General features: G+C 37.0%; 1 non-coding gene across 1 annotated transcript; it reads left to right on the top strand.

The window, feature by feature from the left end:
* Positions 1–505: 505 nt before the first annotated feature.
* Positions 506–638, top strand: LOC126070747 (small nucleolar RNA SNORA70). Its single transcript, XR_007516270.1, has one exon. It is a non-coding gene; the product is annotated as a small nucleolar RNA SNORA70 (small nucleolar RNA).
* Positions 639–21211: the final 20573 nt, after the last annotated feature.

Here is a 21211-nt window from a genome sequence, read left to right as displayed (position 1 = left end):
TTGAAGTATTGACTATGTCTCGCAATTAATTTTTTTATCCCATATCTCTTTGTTCTTTATTTCTAACTTATAAAACATCTGTTTTATATGAGGTGGCAGCACACTATATATAAAAATAATAATAAATAAATACCCAAATTTCCCAACATAATATGCTGCTAGCAGTGAACAGTGAGTAGGCCGATGAGATGATAGATGTATGTGAGAAAAATATTCTGCTAAAAACTATGTCCTTTATTTTGCCCTTCCTTCTACTTGAGATTAGGAACTGGAGCTCTGGTAACGTTTTCTTCAATGAGTTCATCATGTTGGTGGATCCAGAGGATGACAAAGCAGAGAGAAGGAAGCCTAGGTCCCTGAATAAGATGGAGTTTCACACAAATTCAAAACTTCTGACCCCAATTTATTTTATGTGAGAGATATATAAATGCCTGTCTTGTTTAAGCAATTCCAATTTTTTTCTTAATACAAGAAATAAGATAATATGATGCAAAATGTTAAATATCTGCAGCCAATTAAGCCAACTCTCTTCCTTCCCTGTGAGGTCAACAGTGCAGTGGCTGCAAACAGCAGCCTGCTTGGTAGTGTATGCAACCTGTTGCATGCATGCATTGCCCTAAGGAACCTTGGAGACAGCCCTTTCCTGCTCTTTAATGTCTCTAACCTCATTAATCTCTGCTGCCCCTAATCCATGTTCTAGACAGGTATGCGAGGTGGCTTTGAAAAACCCCAGGGTACAGTGGCCAGGGCCCACACTGGCGAAGTCATCGTGTCCATCTGCACCAAGCTTCAAAACAAGGAGCATGTGGTTGAGGCCCTATCCAGGGCCAAATTCAAATTTCCTGGGTGCCAGAAGATCCAAATCTCCAAGAAGTGGGTCTTTACCGAGTTTAACGCTGATGAATTTGAAGACATGGTAGCTGAAAAGTGCCTCATCCCAGATAGTTGTGGAGTAAAATACATCCCCAGTCATGCCCCTTGAACAAGCAGCAGGCTTGCATTCATGAGGGCCTTGGTAGCACTGCCCCACCTGACCTGTGCCCACCAATAAATTGACCTTTGTGTCTCTATGTTGCCCACAAATAAATTGAACTTCCTGTCTCAAAAAAAAAAAAAAAAGTTAAATATATGGTACACAACAGTTTATAAAAAAATGTTTAAGTAAAAAAACAAGTAAATAAATTGGACAATATATCATATAAGACAAATGAAAATTGTGAAATAAAACTAAGTATGTTATAATCTGTAATTAATATAATAATTAAAAAAATTAAAGTCAATAAAATGAAGTTAAATTGTAAATAACTTTAAATAATAAAAGTAAAGTATACTCAGAAGTAATAAGAAAAATAGTATTGAAAGAAAAAAATCTTGAAAAAAGCTAAAATATAATGCTCCTAAAGTGTTAAAAAGCATGACAGTAAAATTGGAGGGAGGATACAATAAATAAATAAATACGTACGTATCAGGATGTACCAGTTGCCATCAAGTTGATTCCCAATCATTACAACCACATGTGTGTCAGAGCAGAACCATACTACAAAGGTTTTCATGTCTAGGCCTTTCTTCTGAAGCACCTCTGGGTGGACTCTGACCTCCGATTTTCAGTTACCAGTGGATGGTATTAACTGTTTACACCACCCAAGGACTCTACCAGGTACATACATGTATACGTACATAGTAAACTAAGCAAGAATAAAATTTTTTTCATTTCAATTTGTATCATTTTAATTGCAAAACTTAGATGTTAAAATACTTAACAAAAAAGCAAATTAATACATAATTAAAGGGTTAAAAGTTGAAGCTGCCATTAGATAGATGTAATAAATTATGCTAAAATTATTCAAAATACAATTATTTCAAGAAATATGGCATTTTATATCTCATTTTTCCTAAAATTTGCCCTTATACTGCTTATTTTGTAATTAATTTTTTTAAATTTATGATGTCACATTTTAAGTTCTCATTTTAACCCTTAAAATCATTTTTTTAACCTTGTATATTTTACTATTTTATAAGATGAATATTGTAATTAAAAAAATTATTTTTCTCAGTTTCAATATTGTAGGCAGAAAACTGGTTGAGATAAGATGTAACTTCTAAAACAGGACTAGATTTTTTTTCCTCTCACAATTCATAGGACTTAAATGTATGTTATTATTAGATATTAGTATTAGAACATATTGGTCTAGTTCATTTGCATTCTAGTATCAGCACATAGAGGTGTATAAGAAAATTCTCAGGAAAATGTGGGAGCAGGACTGTATAGGCTTGTAAAGAGAAGACACTGAGGAATTTAGGCAAATGGGTGATATGATCACATATACATATAGTATACACACACACACTTACACACATATATATAAAACCCATTGCCATCTAGTCAATTCTGACTCACAGCATCTTATAGGACAGAATAGAACTGCCCCAAAGAATTTCCAAGGAGTGGCTGGTGGATTTGAACTACCAATCTTTTGGTTAGCAGCCAAATGCTTAACCACTGTGCTATCAGGATTCCATACACATATATGTATACATTTTTATGTGTATATACATATACATAATATATTATCTACTTTATTGATATATTTATATATCAATTATATATATGTATTATCTATTTTATTGCTGTTTAGTGAATTTATTACAAGAGAACAAAAGTGCAAAGAGACACATCAGTTAGACAGCTATTTCAGAATTTCAAGAAAGAGATAAATACGATCTGACTAAAAGTGGTAGAGTAGAGGTGGCCAGACCTAGAGCAATATGACCAAATACAGTCGGGAGCTAAAAACAACAACATTTGCTTATAGATGTGGAAAATGACACACTCAATAGATATATAGATAGTTGGATATTGGAGTCTGGAATTTAATGCAGATGACATTTGGGATTCATCATCTAGAGTTGAGATTTAATGCCACTGGAATGAGTGAAAGAGAATAGAAAAAAGAAAAAGTTGCCAGCCTCCAAAAGAGCTCCAAGACAGTCTATATATAATGGCTATGTTTAGGGAATGCTACTTGTCTTAGGCTGGATAGTCTAGAGAAGCAAAACCAGTAAAGCATATAAACATGTATGCATAGAGAGAGATATAGAGTGGTTGTAGAGACTGGAATGTCTTAAGTCCGTAGGTCAAGCTGGAGGCTTCTTCTGATTCACATAGCCACGGGGGCTGGTGAATCCAAGATCAGTAGGTCAGGCTGCAGGGATTTTGCTCACAGGCTGCAAAGACTGACAAATCCCAAATTTAGTAGGCGTGACAGCATGTAGCTCAAATCCCAAGAACCAGAGGACAGATGAACAGGAGCCAGCAGCAGGATCCAGAATGAGCAAAAGCCATCAAACCTTTCCAGAAAGTCCAACTATATTGGATGCAGGTTACACCCGCAAGGAAACTCCCTTTCAACTGATTGGGTACTCACCGCAGAGCAGAATTATTTTGCTCCAAACTACATCATAGCATCCAAGCCACCATAAATCATGGCCCTGCCAAGTTGACACACAATTTTACCAATCACACTACTTAAGGCAATCAATCAAGAGAGAGAGTATCTTGCAAAGGAAACTCTGAGAAAAAAGAATTTCAAGAACTAAATAGTGGGCAAGTGCGTCAAACACATACTCCCCCTCTCTGAGTAAATTGAGAGGAATAAAAGTTTCAGTGGACGTGGCAATATGAGGCCTTTGTGACCTTGACAAGAGCAATTTCATTGAAGTGCTGGAGAAAAAGCTAGGTTAGACTGGTAGAGTGGCTTGAAAAGCAAATGGAAAGTGAAGTGGTGGATCCAGAAAGCACAGGTAATACTTTTGAGCAGCTTTCCTGTAAAGAGGGTGGAAGAAGATAATGGGTCCCAAGGCAACGTATTTTTAAAATATTGGAGTTAACAGGACATATCGTTATGCTGATCTGAATGAAAAGAGAGAAGGTCTTGAGTAAATAATTGCGGATAAGATAAAGGGGGAATAGTGGAGTAGCAAATTTATGCATGTTGTACTTTGATGAGGAAACTCTGATGCTGCAGTGATTAAACCCTAGGCTGCTAACCCAAAGGCTGACAGTTCAACTTCCAGCAGCTCTGAGAGAGAAAGACATGAGAGCCTGCTTCTGTACAGGGCCGCTATAAATTCGGTATGAGTTGTAATTGACTTGACAGCAATGGGTTTGGTCTTTTGGTTTTTTGGTATTTTGATGGGCAGATAAAATATAGTTTATTCTCTCTAACTGATGTGATTTCTACTTAAGGTCCTACCATCTTATTAAACTGTTTTTCCAATAAAAATGTCCTTTGTTCTTTCAGATTTAAACAAGAGCTTTTCAATTTATAACTTCTATTAATTCAGAGCTCTACTTCCTGTCAAAGTTTGTTTAGTCTCCTTTGGATGGCTTAACCATTGCTATTGAGTTGATTCCGACTCGCAGTGACCCTAAAGGACAAAGTATAACTGTGCTATAGGGCTTGAAAAGGTTAGCAGCCAAGTGATTAGCCACTGCATAACCAGGGCTCCCTTTGGATGGCTTAGTATATCAGATTTTTACCCTCACTCACCTCTCACCAAGGTACTGAGTATGGAGGGGAGGGACAAGTTCACCGTGTCTTTAAGGAGAGGTGGGAATGAGAACCATATCCTTCCATTTCCCTTTGAATAAAAAAATTATTTATTTATTTATTTTTATCTCTGCTGCTGGTGCCGTCTCAGACGTGACTGGTTGCGTTACTACACCAGTTGCCCTGAACAGTTTATCTGGCCTAAAAATTTTTTTTTTTTTTTTTTAAGATCTATGCCTGTGGCATTTGCTTTCTCCTTTCAGCATGTAGGCTCGTCAACACACATAATAATCTGGTGTCGCTTCACTGGAGCGTGCGGAACGTACTGGGTATCCTGAATTGGACATGAAAGCAAGAATATCGCCTCCATTCCTTCCCTCTCCTTGTGCCTCCAGCAATGCTATGCCTGGGACGTGGAGTCAAGTCTATATTTCAAATTCTCCTAAGTGCCTGTCTTTTCCATACTAGGTGCAAGAAAGAAAGACATTAGCCTGAAATCCTCAATTTCCCCATATGTAAATATATTTAAAGTACTTTTTCCACCTTTGAATAGTGCTCTCTAGTATCAGACTTCTTCATTTTCACTCTCTTTTTTTTTCTCGCATACATTCTTTTATGAACATAAATAACTGGATTAAAGATTTTAATATCCTTTATGTCATATATACCTACTTTAAGGCTGCATGCCTCATGGCCTAGATCATAGAAAGTTTCTTTGCTGTTTCTATCCCAGGAACTAGAGAAGTTAAATATTTGTTGTTTTGATCTCCCTTCCTTTTAGAAGTAAACATGTGACCGAATTCTAATCAAACACATGGAAGTTAAAATCTGCTGAGGCATATACTTATAAAAGAGAAAAAAGTGGCTGGTTACACGACCTTCCTGCAATTGGCCCCTTTTTATGCTTGGAATGTGGACAAAGAACTGTGACTACCATGAGGAAAAGAATGAAAGAATTACGGATATACAACTTTAACCCACAATTTTTTGAATCTGTTTATATAAAGAAACCATTCCAACCCCTTCTTACCACAAACTACTTTTACCCAGGAAAATAAACTTTCATTTGTTGAGTATTTTAATACTTGTATCAAATAGCAATTTTGACTGGTTTACTCCAGGTTAGGTATGTTCAGTGATTCCATGACATACTACCCTGCATATGGTTGGCCACTCAAGAATATAGAACTTATTTCTTAGTAGTATTTCATATTAACATATGCAATATATTTAGATGATAATTCACATATATGTATGCAAATGATAAATAGGTTAATGCTGTAGGTCTGCTTTTTTGAATTATTTTGCTCCAATATGATTTTCTTCATCCAAATAGAAAAAAAAGAAAGTTATTTATTACAAGAGCTGTATCAACCTTAAAACAATAGCTACCTATCATTGATAAACATGACTATTTATCTTGGGACCATGAACAACAGAAGTGGGAAGGGCCAAATCATCAAGTAGGGTGTTTGAAGGGTGATATTATCAGTTAGATGCTCAATGTGATTTGTGGTAGGAATGGGTGAATAACAGGTTTTGGGGCACTTTTAACCTTGAGTGATTTCATTTGATGTATTTATTGCGTTGTTATGATCAAAGTCAGTTCTAATAAATGGATATCTCTATCATTAATACACAAACACCACTTCATGAAATTTCGCAAAACCAGATGCCTGACTACAACACAAAAACTTAGGAAGTTTTATAAAAATATATATTCCTCAATCTACTCCTGGATATTCTGATGCATCAGACCTTGAGTGAGATTTTGAAATCTATTTTTTAAGAATTAATCTTTATCTTTCTCTCTCAGTTCTGATAGCAAGTATGTCTCCACTCTATTCTCTGCATTATTTCCTAAAAATATTGTGTACCTGGATGTCATTAAGATATACTTTCCACAGCTGGCTTCACTTGAAATATGAATCTGTACTGTCCTAAATAAATTGCTCTGCTCTTAATTTTAACCAAATCTAAAAAAACTGATATTTAAGTAAATATTAAGTTTATGAAGATATACCTTCTGTCCAAAGGGTATCCGCATGATTGTAAGATGTCTGTAATAAGACAGTTTGTAGGGACTGTCACTATAAACCACTAGCAATATAAATATATCACTTAAGCTACTTTGATAAGTTTCTATCAGTTTCAACATCAATAATGTAAATATGTCCCAGTGGTTGAGACACCATTTTTTCTCGTAATTAACACAGTAAAAATACTTAATTTTTTATTACACTGCCAACATTTTGTACTTGGGCATTTGGCATCTTAAATAAGGATAAGACTTCTGATTATCAGTTCAGTTTACAAGTACATGGTGCTCACTGTTCAAGCAATGTGTCTCTAAGCAACTCTGAAGAACAATACCAACATCTGGTGTCTATCAACAATACATCTCAGCTGCTTTTTAAAAACTGTGGCCCAACTCTGACCTTTACATTAAGACAAAATTTCTCAATACATAAGAAAGAAGAACTACCACCAATGAAGAGCACTTTTGAAACTTCGAGGTATCCATAACTTTGAAGCTTAGGCCCTCTAATCCATACGAATTTAATTGTATTTCAGCTAATACTTGTCAGTAATGTTGCTGAGTTCTGAGAAAATAAAAGCAAGACAGAAAATTTCCTTCCGTAAGTTTTTTAAGTTTATATTTTTGTAGTGAAGACAGCCCCCGTTCATCTGTCAGTTTGTTGTACTCTGGGGGCTTGCATGTTGCTGTTTTGCTGGAAGCTATATCACCAGTTTTCAAATACCAGCAGGGCCACTCACGGTGCACAGTTTTCAGCTGAGCTTCCAGACTAAGACAGACTAGGAAGAAGGACCTGATGGCTTACTTCTGAAAAGAATTAGCCTGTGAAAACCTTATGACTACCAGTGAAACACTGTCTGATATAGTGCCAGAAGATGAGCCTCTCAGGTTGGAAGGCACACAAAAGATGACTGGGGAAGAGCTGCCTCCTCAAAGTGGAGTAGACCTTAATGACATGGATGGAGTCAAGCTTTTAGGACCTTCATTTGCTGATGTGAAATGACTCAAAAAGAGAAGACACAGTTGCAAATATCCATTAAAATCTGGTCACGGAATGTACAAACTATGAATCCAGGAAAATTGGAAATCATCAGAAATGAAATGGAACACATAAACATCAATATCCTAGGCATTAGTGAGCTGATATGAGCTGGTATTGGCCATTTTGAATCTGACAATCTTATAGTCTACTATGCCAGAAATGCCAAATTGAAGGGGAATGGCCTTATATTAATCAAAAAGAACATTTAAAGATCTATGCTGAAGTATAATGCTGTCAATGGTAGGATGATATCCATATGCCTACAAGGAAGACTAGTTAATATGACTATTATTCGAATTTACGCACCAACCACTAAGGCCAAAGATGAAGAAACTGAAGATTTTTACCAAATTCTACAGTCTGAAATTGATCAAATATGCAATCAGGGTGCATTGATAATTACTGGTGATTGGAATGTAAAAGCTGGAAACAAAGGACTGGTAGTTGGGAAATATAGCCTTGGTGATAGAAATGGAGGTCTGTTGCATGACAGAATTTTTCAAGACCAATGACTTCTTCGTTGCAGGTACCTTTTTTCAATAACATAAATGACAACTACACAGGTGGACCTCACCAGGTGGAGTACACAGGAATCAAATCAACTACATCTGTGGAAAGAGAACATGGAAAAGCTCAGTATCATCAGTCAGAACAAGGCCAGTGGCTGACTGCAGAGCAGATCATCAATTGCTCATATGTAATTTCAAGTTGAACTTGAAGAAAATTAGAACAAGTACACAAGGGCCAAAGTAAGGCCTTGAGCATATCTCACCTGAATTTAGAGACCATCTCAATAATATCTTTGATGCATTAAAGACTAATGAATGAAGACTACATGAGTTGTGGAATGACATCAAAGATATCATGCCTGAAGAAAGCAAGAGATCATAAAAAGACAGGAAAGAAAGAAAAGACTAAAATGAACATCAGTAGAGACTCTGAAACTAGCTCTTGAACAGTGAATAGCTAAAGCGAAAGGAGGAAATCATGAAGTAAAAGAGTTCAAAGGGAGACTAGAGAAGACAAAGTAAATTATTATAAAGGACTGTGCAAAGACCTGGAGTTAGAAAACCAAAAGGGAAGAGCACACTCAGCATTTCTCAAGCTGAAAGAACTGAAGAAAAAATTCAAGCCTCGATTTGCAATATGGAAGGATTCTATGAGCAAAATACTGAAAAACACTGGAAGCATCAAAAGAGATGGAAGGAATACACAGTCACTGTACCAAAAAGAATTGGTTGATGTTCAACCATTTCAGGAGGTAACATATGATCAGGAACCTACGGTACTGAAGGAAGAAGTCCAAGCTGCTCTGAAGGCATCGGGAAAGAACAAGGCTCCAGGAATTAATGGAATACCAATTGAGATGTTTCAACAAATGGATGTAGCATAAGAAGTTCTCACCTGTGTATGCCAAAAAATTTGGAAGACAGCTATGGGACCAATAGATTGGAAGAGATACACATTTGTGCCTATTCCATAGAAAAGTGATCCAACCAAATATGGAAATTATTGAAGAGTATCATTAATATTATAAACAAGTAAAATTTTACTGAAGATAATTACAAAGTGGTTTTAGTACTACATCAACAGGGAACTGCAAGAAATTCTATTCGAATTCAGAAAAGCACATGGAACAACGGATAACACTGCAGATGTCAGATAGATCCTGCCTGAAGGAATACCAGAAAGCTGTTTACTTATTTTTTATTGACTATGCAAAGGCATTCAATTGTGTGGATCATAACAAATTATGGATAACATTGTGAAGAATGAGAATTCCAGAACACTTAATCGTGCTCAGGAGGAAACTATACATAGATCAAGAGGCAGCTGTTCGAATGGAACAAGGGGATATTGTGCGGTTTAAAGTTAGGAAAGGTGTGTATCAAGGTATTATCATTTCACCATATTTATTCAATCTGCATGCTGAGCAAATAATCTGAGAAGCTAGATTATATGAAGAAGAATGGAGCATCAGGATTAAAGAAAGACTCATTAACAACTCGTGTTATGTGGATTATACAACTTTGCTGGCTGAAATTGAAGAGGACTTGAAGCATTTACTGATGAAGATCAAATACCACAGCCTTCAGTATGGTTTACACCTCAACATAAAGAAAATAAAAATCCTCACAACTGGACAAATAAGCAATGTCATGACAAATGGTGCAAAGACTGAAGTCATCAAGGATTTCATTTTACTGGAATTCATAATCAATAACCAAGGAAGCAGCAGTCAAGAAATCAAAAGACCCATTGCATTGGGCAAATCTGTTGTAAAAGACCTTTTTAAAGTGTTAAAAAGCGAAGATGTCACTTTCAGGACTAAGGTACACCTGACCCAAGCCATGGTGTTTTCAATCACCTCATAAGCATGTGAAAATGGGACAATGAAAGGAAGACGGAAGAATAATTGATGCCTTTGAGTTGTGGTGTTGCTGAAGAACATTGATTATACCATGGATTTCCAAAAGAATGAACAGGTCTGCCTGGGAAGAAGTACATGCAGAATACTCCTCAGAATTGAGGATGACAACACTTCATCTCACATACTTTTGATGTGTTATCAGGAGAGAACAGTCTCTGGAGAGGGACATCATGTGTGGCAAACTGGAGAGTCAGTGAAAAAGGGGAAGAACCTCAATGAGATGAACTGACACAGTGGCTGCAACAATGGGCTTAATTAAGCATAGCAATCATGAGGATGGCACAGGACTGGGCAGTGTTTCATTCTGTTGTCTATAGGGTCTCTATGACTCAGAACTGACTTGATGGCACCTAACAGGAACAACAACAGTGAAGACAAACATTAATTAAGGAAAAAAGCGTTTATTGAGTTAGTTGAATGAAATAATATAATACAAAAATTTTACATATAAAGATTTTATAACAAACAATAATAGAAAATATTTAGAATTTTCAAGAAAGATCATGCTGATGAGGTGGAGCCAACATAGAGCTATAGACAGAAGCACCATGCCATCCCTCCACAGCAAAGACTCAGAAAACTAAATAAAACAGAGACAAATATCAATTCTGGAACCCTAAATATCAAATGAAGAGATAAGGAACTCAACCAATCACTGAGTGAAGTAAGAATCTAAGAAAGAGCAAGAAGAGATATGAGCAGAGGCACCCTATCAGCTAACGCAGCACGAATTTGCCATCTTGGTCTCCTGTTGGAGATCAGTGGATGGAGAGTAAGTTAAAACAGATTCATGAAGCTCCCAGCAGGAGACAGAGAACGTGGCAACTAGTGATACAGCTTTCCCACCACCCACCCTTCTTCCTCTGGCTTGGCCTCTGCTGCTTCCCAGTGAGCCAAGGTTGCTCAACTGGGAGGCTCCAGCTCCATGCACTTGGATTTGCACCACCACACAGGCCAGCTCCTTCTGTGCCATTTCTTTATTGCTGATGTTGCTTTTTTTTGGCTTCTTCCCTGCTTTTCACCTCCTCCCCCTCCTTTCCCTAGAACACCTGGCTCCAAGTGCCATCTTTTCTTCTCCTTGACAGACTGTAAACCACCTCTCACTCGGCTGGGAAACTGCTCTTTGGTCTTTGCCACCACATTGGTGGGATCCCTGGGGCCTTTTTTGGGGTTTTTTGTTTGTTTGCTTGTTTTCTTTCTTTCTTTCTTTTTTTTTTTGTCTTTCTTTATTCTCAATTTCTCATCTCTCCTTACTTACTTTCTTTTCCTGTCTCCTGAATACCTGGCACTGTGTGCCATCTCTGCCCCTTCTAGCCAGGCTGTACTATGCATCTTGGTAGCCACTTCCCGGCCTACATAGCCATGCTGGTGGGTTCCTTGGGAGCATTTCTTTGTTTTTGTTTTTCTTTTTTTTTTTTCTTCTCTTTTTTCCTTTTTGTTTTTCTTCATTTCTTAGTTTCTCATCTCTCTCTACTTACCTTTTTTTCCTGTTTACTGAATTCCTGGTGCTGTGTGCCATCTCTGCCCCTTCTAGATGTGCTGCACCCTGAGGCCTGGGAGCCACTTCTCTGGTTGCAGGTGAGATCCCTGTGGGCATTTTTTTCCTTTTTTTCCTATTTTTTTTATTTCTCAGTTCCTCATCTCTCTCTACTTTCCTTCTTTTCTTGTGTCCTGAATACATGGTTCTGTGTGCCATCTCTGCACTTTCTAGGTGGGCTGTGCCCCAAGGCCTGGGAGCCACTTCCCTGTTTGCAGGTGGGATCCCTGGGGGCTCTTTTTTTTTTTTTTTTTTTAATATTTACTTATTTTTTTCTCTTTTTGTTTTTCTTCATTTCTTTGGTTTCTCATCTCTCCATTCCAACAGCACACTTCCTCAACTGTTTTTTTTTTTTTTTTTTGGCTCCTGTTTCTCTCTTCTCTCTTTCTTCTTCCCCACACCCAACATAGCTCCACACATCACAAACTCCTCCCCCCCCACCCTTACTGCCTTTCTGCACTGTGCACTGAACATCACAGCCCCAAGCAGCACGGGCATGGCCTATGAGAACCTGCCTTACACTGACCCCTGGCCCACCCTGTTGTCCCCAGTACATGCCACAAAAAAAACCATAACAGCCCCTCTCCTGCAGTTGTACCTGCTCTGCTGTACCATATCTGAGCAATTGGCCCTGCCCATTGGACTAGGAGGTGACAAGTATCATGCCCACAGATGAGCAAACTACAAAGAACACACAGCCCACCTACACAGATATAACCAAATAAAACAAAGAAGCAGAATGAAACAAACAAATATACAATTAACAAATGAAGAAAGTAACTACTGAATGTCCCAAAGATAGCAGACAATATCAAAACATATTAAAAACAAGACAGGATGGTTCTAACGGGCATCCAAAATAAAACACCAGGTGACTTCACAGTGGAAGAAAAGGCACTGGCACTACCTGATAGAGAATTCAAAACTCTAATATTCAGAGTTATCCAATAGCTGAAGCAAAGAGCAGACAAAAATGAGGAGAAAATAGACAAATTCATGGAAAAGACAGATAAAAATGATGAAAGAACTCAGGAAAATAAGACAGGAACAAAATGTCAAAATAAATTCACAACAACAAATCATTCAAAAACAGCAATTAGAAATCCAAAAGATAAATAAGATTTCAGAAACAGTGTCATAGAAGCTCCGCGGAGCAGATTTGAAACAATGGAAGACAGGATCAGCAAAATTTAAGACAAATCTTTGGATAGCATTTTTTGAGGAAAAGTCAGAAAAAAGAACAAAGAAAAAAGAAGAAAACCTGAAAATGATGTGGGATACAATCAAAAGCAAAAATTTGCAAGTGATTGGAGTTCCAGAACAGGGGGAGGAAATCGAAAACGCAGAGAGGATCATTGAAGAATTGCTGACAGAAGACTTTCCTAATATCACGAAAGATGAAAGACCATCCAAGAAGCTCAATGTAATGGATTGAATTGTGTCCCCCTAAAATTTGTGTCAACTCGGTTAGGTCATGTGTGGTTGCCCTCCATTTTGTGATTTTCTTATGTGTTATAACTCATAATCTCTGCCTGGTTAAAAAGGCTTAGGGTGGGATGTAACATTCTTGCTCATGTCACATCCCTGATCCAATGTAAAGGGAGTTTTCCTGGGATGTGGCCTGTACCACCTTTTATCTTACAAGAGATGAAAGGGAACAAGCAGAAAGTTGGAGACCTCATACCACCAAGAAAGCATTGACAGGATCAGAGGGCATCCTTTGGACCCAGAGTCCCTGGACAGGGAGGCTCCTAGTCGAGGATAAGATTGCTAAGAAGGCCAACAGAGAAAGAAATCTTTCCCCTGGAGCTGATGCCCTAAATTTGGACTTCTAGCCTACTAGAGTCTAAGAAAATAAATGTATCTTTGTTAAAGCCATCCATTTGTGGTATTTCTGTTATAGCAGCCCTAGATGACCAAGACACTGAATAAATAAATAAATCCATTGCCACTGAGTCAATTCCAACTCATAGCAATTCTGTAGGACAGAGTAGAACTGTTTTACAAGGAGTGGCCAGTGGGTTCAAACTGACAAACTGTTGGTTAAAAGCTGTAGCTCTGAACCACTGCACCACTTATAGGTAACTACCAAAAGACTTCAGTATTTAATTTCTAAAACTTATTAAGAATTAGAGGACACAATTAAATATGATACAATATAAAGGGAAAATTTTAAGCAAATTTCCTAGTATGTACTCTTTTAAATAAACTGAAATTCAAGAAAATACTTGGGAATAAATCTAACCAGGGATGTAAAAGACCTATACAAAGAAAACAACAAAACAGCTACTGTGAGAAATTCAAAGAGATCTACATAAATGGAAAAACATACCGTGCTCATGGATAGGTAGACTCAACATTGTGAAAATGACAATTCTACCCAAAGCATTTTACAATATAATGCAATCTCAATCCAAAGACCAACAACATTCATTAAAAAGATGGAAAAACCAATCATTTACTTTATATGGAAAGAGAAGAGGCCCTGGATAAGTAGAATACTATTGAAGAAGAAGAATAAAGTGGGAGGACTCCTACTACCTGATCTCAGAACCTCCTATACAGCTATGATAGTCAAAACAGCCTGGTACTTGTACAATGACAGATACATTGACCAATGGAACAGAATTAAGAACCTAGATGTAAATCCATCCACCTGTGATAATCTCATCTTCAACAAGGGTCTAAAGTCCATCAAATGGGGAATAGACAGTCTTTTTACCAAATGGTGCTGTCAAAACTGGATGTCCATCTGCAAAAAAAGAAACAGGACCCATACCTCACACCATACACAAAAACTAATTCAAAATGAATCAAAGACCTAAATATAAAACCAAAAACTACAAAGATCATAGAAGACAAAGGTCTAATCTTTAAAACGCACAGGAAAATCCAACACCTCTGCAACAAAAAGACACACGATCCAATTAAAAATGGGCAAAGGAAATGAACATACACTTCATCATAGAAGACGTTCAAGTGGCCAACAGACACATGAGGAAATGCTTGCGCTCACTAGCCATTAGAGAAATGTAAATCAAAACCACAATGAGATACTATCTCACCCAGGTATTACTGGCACAACTCAACAAAACAAAAAGTAACAAATGTTGGAGAGGCTGCAGGGAGATTGGAATGCTTATGCACTGCTGATCCAGATGCAAAATGGTACAACCATTTTGGGAAACGATATGGAGCTTCCTTAGAAAGCTAGGAATAGAACTACCATATGATCCAGCAATCCCATGCCTAGGAATACAGCCTAGAGAAATAAGAGCTGTCACACAAATAGATACATGCACACCTATGTTCACTGGAAGCATTGTTCATAATAGCAAAAAGATATGAACAAACTAGATACCCATCAATAGATGCATGGACAAACTATGGTACATACACACAATGGAGTACTATGCAACGATAAAGAACAATAATGAATCTGTGAAGCACCTCACAACGTAGATGAATCCAGAGGGCATTATCCTGAGTGAAATAGGTTAATCACATAAGGACAAATATTTTACGAGACCAGTACTATAAAAACCCATGAAAAGGTTTACATACAAAAAGAAATATTCTTTTATGGTCGTGAGGGAGGGAGGGGTGGAAAAGGAAAAATGCTAAATAGACTATATATAAGTGGTAACTTTGGTGAAGGGTAGGACAGTACACAATACTGGGGTATCCAGCACAGCTTGTCCAAGGCAAGGTCATGGAAGTGCCATAGACGCATCCAAACTCCCTGAAGGACCAAATTACTGGACTGAGACCTGTGGGGACCATGGTCTCAGGGAATATCTAGCTCAATTGGTATAACATAGTTTATAAAGAAAATGTTCTACATTTTCAACCACTACACCACCAGGGTCTTAAACCCTGTAAGTGGCCACTTAAGATACTTCATTGGTCTTACTCCTTCAGGAGCAAGGGAGAAGGAGGAAAACTAAAGACACAAGGGAAAGATTAGTCCAAAGGACTAATGGACCACAACTACCATGGCTATCACCACTGACTGCTCTGACAGGGATCACAACAGAGGGTGCAGGTGGGGTCAGGAGAGTCACATAATAAATAGGAAAATAATATGTAAGTGAATCACATAGTATGCTAGAGGGTGCTATATGCTATGGAAAATAATGAAAGCAGAGAAAAACCTTAGATGCACATTGGCAATATTATCAAGAGAGGAAGATAGTAGAAGAGAAAATTCTGAGAGTTACTAGAGACACAGACTTTGTATATAGGGCAAGTGTTCTTATCTCTGGTCTGTGAATAAAATGCAGGATATCCATGAACTATGATGAGATGGGGAAAATCATGTTTTTTTTTCAGCTATGTTGTGATAGGCTGAAAAATGCCCCCCCCCCCGCAAAGATGTTCACATTCTAATTCCAGAAACCTGTGAGTATGTTGCTGTATACGGTAAAAGTCAATATAATTAGTTTGTCTTCTTGAGCCACCCATTGAAACTTTCTGTTCAGTTCTTTTACTTCATCACTTCTTCCTTTTTCTTTAGCTGCACTAGTTTTTTTTTTTTTTTTGATGTTCAAAAGCAAGTTTCAGAGTATCTCTGACATTTATTTTGATCTTTTCTTTCTTTCTTATTTTTTTAATGACATCTTGCTTTCTTCCTGTATGATGTCCTTGATGTCATCCTACAACTTGTCTGGTCTTCAGTCATTAGTGTTCAACAAATCAAATCTATTCTTGAGATGGACTGCTGCAAACCAAAAACCAAAACTAAACCCAGTGCCACTGTTAAAAGCAAAGATGTCATCTTGAAGAGTAAGGTGTGCCTCATCCAAGCCATGGTGTTTTCAGTGACTTCATATGCATGTGAAAGCTGGACAATGAATAAGGAAGACCAAAATATTGACTCCTTTGAATTGTGGTGTTGACAAAAAATATTGAATATACCATGACCTCCAAAAGAACAAACAAATCTGTCTTGGAAGAAGTACTACCAGAATTCTCCTTAGAAGCAAGAATGGAGAGGCTATGTCTTACATATTTTGAACATGTTATCAGAAGGGATCAGTCATTGGAGAAGGACATCATGCTTGGTAAAGTAGAGGGAAAGCAAAGAAGAGGAAGGCCCTCAATGAGACGGATTGACACAGTGACTGCAGCAATGGGCTCAAGCATAATAATGATTGCAAGGATGGTGCAAGACAGGGGAGTGTTTCATTCTGTTGTACATAGGGTCACTATGAGTTGGAACTGGCTCGACAGCACCTAACAACAACAACAACATGGTAAAAGAGAAGTTGCAAATGTGATTAAATTAAGGATCTTGAGCAGGGACTATTATCATGGATTATCAAGGTGGGTCCAATGTAATCTCAGGGGCTCTTTTTAAGAGGGAGGCAGGAGGATTAGAGTTAGAGAAGATGGAAGGATGAAAGAGGAGGTAGTGGTGGTGCACTTTGATGCTGGAAAAAGGGATCACTTGCCCACTAATGTTGGTGGCCTTTTAAGCTGAAAAACAAACAAAAATAAGGAAACAGATTCTCCCTAGAGCCTCCAGAAGGAACACAGGCCTGTCAGTACTTTACTTTTAGACCAGTGAAACTGGTTTCAGACTTCTGATCTCCAGAACTATAAGATAATACATTCATATTGTTTTAAGCTATTAAATTTGTGGTAATGCAGTAGCAATAAGAAACTAATACACATGTCTAACTGAAATTTAACTTCTCTTAATATAGAAGTTTCAGCATTATATATGACTTTGTTACAAAATCAGTAGCAGATGTTTTCATATATTATAGTTCTTGTAAGTAGCTAAGACTGTCATTTATAGTAATGATTACCTCACAATTACAGTAGTTACTAGGTTCAGTGCTATTACATTTTATTTAAAACACTAATGAGATATTGCTATATTGTAATATATTTAATATTTTGATAGCTATATTTCAATATACTTGAGTTTCTTTTAAATCTTAGGATCTTTTATGCATTTGTAATTTTATTTTGAGGGAGGATTCATAGGATTAATGAGACTGCCAAAGGTAGTCATGGTATAAAATGTTATTAAAAAAAAAAAAACACAATGCCATAAAGTAGATTCCAACTCATAATGACCACATAGGACAGATTAGAACTGCCCCATAGGATTTCCAAAGAGCAGCCAAGCTCTTAACCACGGCACCACTAGGGCTCTACACAAACTGTAGGAATGTTGGTTTTCAACAGGGAGTCGGGACCTAGGGCTAAAGAGTAGCATGATACCATTTAACTTTTAAAAGTATCACTTTGGCTACTGTGTTGAGAGAGTATTACTGGAGGCTAGCATTCGGGGAAGAGAAGATGGATACTCAGAAGAGTATAGTGATGTTGTAGGTGGTAAGAAATTGTCAGACTCAGAATATTTTGAAGTTTGAGACAATGCAATTTACTGATGGAACAGATGTGGGTCAGCAAAAGTAGATTTGTATTTGATAGTTTTAAAATGTTCGCAGGTGATGATTCAGTAGATACTATGTTTTCTTGATATTGCAAATGGAGAGAACTGCTAGAGGCAAGTCTTAAGTATGTTGCACAACTGGAAAACCAGTGTACAAATGCAAGCTTGGTTTTCCATAGCAGCATGAATAAATCATCTCTATAGGGTCGCTATGAGTCAGAATCGACTCGACGGCAGTGGGTTTGGTTTTGGTTTTTATAGCTAGAAATGTGGCTGGGGTAATTTATTTAGTAGTGCCAACCACCATCATTTCTCAACTGGAAACCCTGGTGGCATAGTGGTTAAGTGCTAGCGCTGCTAGCCAAAAGGTCAGCAGTTCAAATCCACCAGGTGCTCCTGGGAAACTCTATGGGGCAGTTTAATCTGTCCTATAGGGTCACTATGAGTCAAAACCGACTCAACAGCAATGGGTTTGGTTTTTGGTTTTGGTTTATTTCTCAGCTCTTGACCATCCGATTCTCCAATTTGATTCATTCATTACCTTCCAACTTTACAAAGAAGAGATAAATGTTTTGCCCAATATTAATAGGAAAGGGTAATTAAAAAAAAAAAAGACACAGGAAAAGAAAATGAGAATGCTTATTATAAAATGTGGTTTTGATTGTTTAAATAAAAGATCAAAATTCCATATTAATAAAAGGACATCAACCAATGTTCAGCACTTGTTCATGCAAAATACTGTGCTATCTGCTCTGGGAAAAATGCGTAAGATGTGGCATTGTCTCCAAACATCTATATTATTTGAGATAAAATGGAATATACTTATGGGAAATTAAATGTTAATAAAACATTTTTATAACCATTTTTGGAAATAGAAGAAGGGTTGCTATAAAAAACAGTAGGATGAATTTCCAGATAAATCATGATGAAAGTACATGGTATAGGAGCTTTGAGGAAGAGTCCATTTTATGCAACAAAATTAATCCATTGTTAAATTTTCTGTCAATGTTTCCCAGTAAAGACACTTATACAATGAAGTGAAAAACACTCCTGTAGATCATCTCTGGCTACATAAGCTTCTGAAGTAACTAAGAATCTTGTTAGTGCTAAAATTAAAAAAAAAAAAAAAAATCTGATGAGGCCCTGTTTTCCCAAATGTCAATTTGTCACTTTTTACAAGCTCAGTAGTTACCATGTGGACTCAATCTGACCTCCACTGTTGTTGAATTTCATAGGAAGAAGCCAAAGAAATGTTTTGTTTCTTGAAACAAATTGTTTTGACTTCCAAATTATTGTTATTGCTCCTTGGTTTTGGTAAGTCTTTAGTCACTTCTTTAAGTAGCAAAATGGCCAAGCTTTTAACATTGATATTTAAAAGAAGAAGAATGTTAGGTATTTCAAGAGTTTTTGTCCTGTAGAGAGGTATTTTAGCATTAGTAAAAAAAAAAAAATACACTCAATAGGAGGAAGATGCAAAGGGCTTGTGTTAGTTTCCTGAGGCTACTGTGCCACATTACTACCAACATCAAGGCTTCAAATAGCAGAAATTTATCATTTCACAGTTCCGGAGAGTTTTCAAAATCCTGGTGGCACAGTGGTTAAGCTTTCGGCTGCTAACTGAAAGGTTGGCAGTTCAAATCCACCAGTCCCTCCTTGGAAATCCTATGGGGCAGTTCTGCTGGGCCCTATGGTGTCAGTATGAGTCGGAATCAACTCAACGGCAATGTGTTTGGTTTTTGTTGGTTTTGGAGAGGCTTCAATCCAATCTCTGCCTTTATCTTCACTGCCTTCTCCTCTGTATGTCTCTTGTACTTGCCAATAGATTTAGGGCCCACTCAGATAATCAAAAAAAAAAAAAATTTTTTTTTTTCACATAATCTTTTTTACACAGATAATCCAGAATGATGTCCTCATTTTAAGATTCTTAACTTTATTACATCTGCGAAAACCCTTTTTCTAAACAAGATCATATTCATAGTTTCTGGGGATTAGGGCATGGAGATATCTTTTTAAAACCACTACAAGGCTACAGAAAGAAGTATGTAGATGAAGGTCAATTTGACAAGCGTTTGAAGTCTGAAAAATAAATCATAAGGTATTCTTAATATTAAAGTTGAAACTTATTATTTAAAAATATTTTTCTTTGTGAGAAAAAGATGAGGAAGAGGAGTGATTTACCATAATCTATATATATCTCTGTTTGGTTTCTTGAAAATATTTCATTGTCATTAACAACAATTTTATGCTATAGCAACTGTGGATGCTTGACTAGAACATAAGAATTTCTAAAGGTGAAAATATTTCAAATGAACTGAGTACTCAAAACAACAATACAGAAACATATTTTGTCACTACCTAAAACAGAAACATCCATGTTGCAATTTATTTTTCACCACTGTTCTCAGATTTATTCACTAGATAAATATTCACTGATCACTTACTAATTTCCAAGCATTTTTCCAGGTCTTGGCAATAGCACTGACCAACAGAAAAAATCCCTGGTATCATGTAGCTTACATTTTAATGGTGGAGAATACATTATAAAGAACATACACGCATGTTAAGGAGAAAATATACAACAGGGAGGAGGGTTAGAGAGCGTTAGATAAAAGGCTACGGCAATTTTTAGTACAGTGGTAGTTCACGACTCACCAAGTTGCCCTCTGAGCAAACACCAGAAGGAGGTGTCCAAATGTTTACAATAATTAGTACTCTATTACAATATATAACGTTAGATATTACATATTAAAATTATGTGGGAAAAATGTGATTTGTTCCCAAAAGACCATTCTTGTCTATAATTAAGATTGATAAATATATAATTCATTGATGCTTTTGTGATTTCATTTAACCACAATAACTATTTACTTGCAGTTAAGATAATATTTAACTTAATGTGTAGAAACATTTTTAGACTGTTCATGCTGTGTACCACTTTAGGGATTTAGGTGCACTCTTGAAAACTATAAACTGTGATTTAGTGAATGACTCTGGAGCCCAGCTAAAACCACTTTAGTTACAGTTATAGACTCTCCTGAACTTTCTTTTCCCGCCTACCATTTACAAGAAGGGAAAGGTTAAAAGTTAAAATCAGTCAATGCTTGAATGGGCTTTTTAACTCACCTCTATTCTTTCAAAAAAAATTTTTTTTTCTAACACCGGAGCACCTCACACTCAGAGTCACAATGGAGCCGTAAGGAGAAA

This window comes from Elephas maximus, chromosome 2 (assembly GCF_024166365.1).
Source record: "Elephas maximus indicus isolate mEleMax1 chromosome 2, mEleMax1 primary haplotype, whole genome shotgun sequence".
NCBI classification, from domain to species: Eukaryota; Metazoa; Chordata; class Mammalia; order Proboscidea; family Elephantidae; genus Elephas; species Elephas maximus.
The sequence above is the reverse complement of the archived record's forward strand: the minus strand, read 5'-3'. Positions and strand labels throughout refer to the sequence as shown.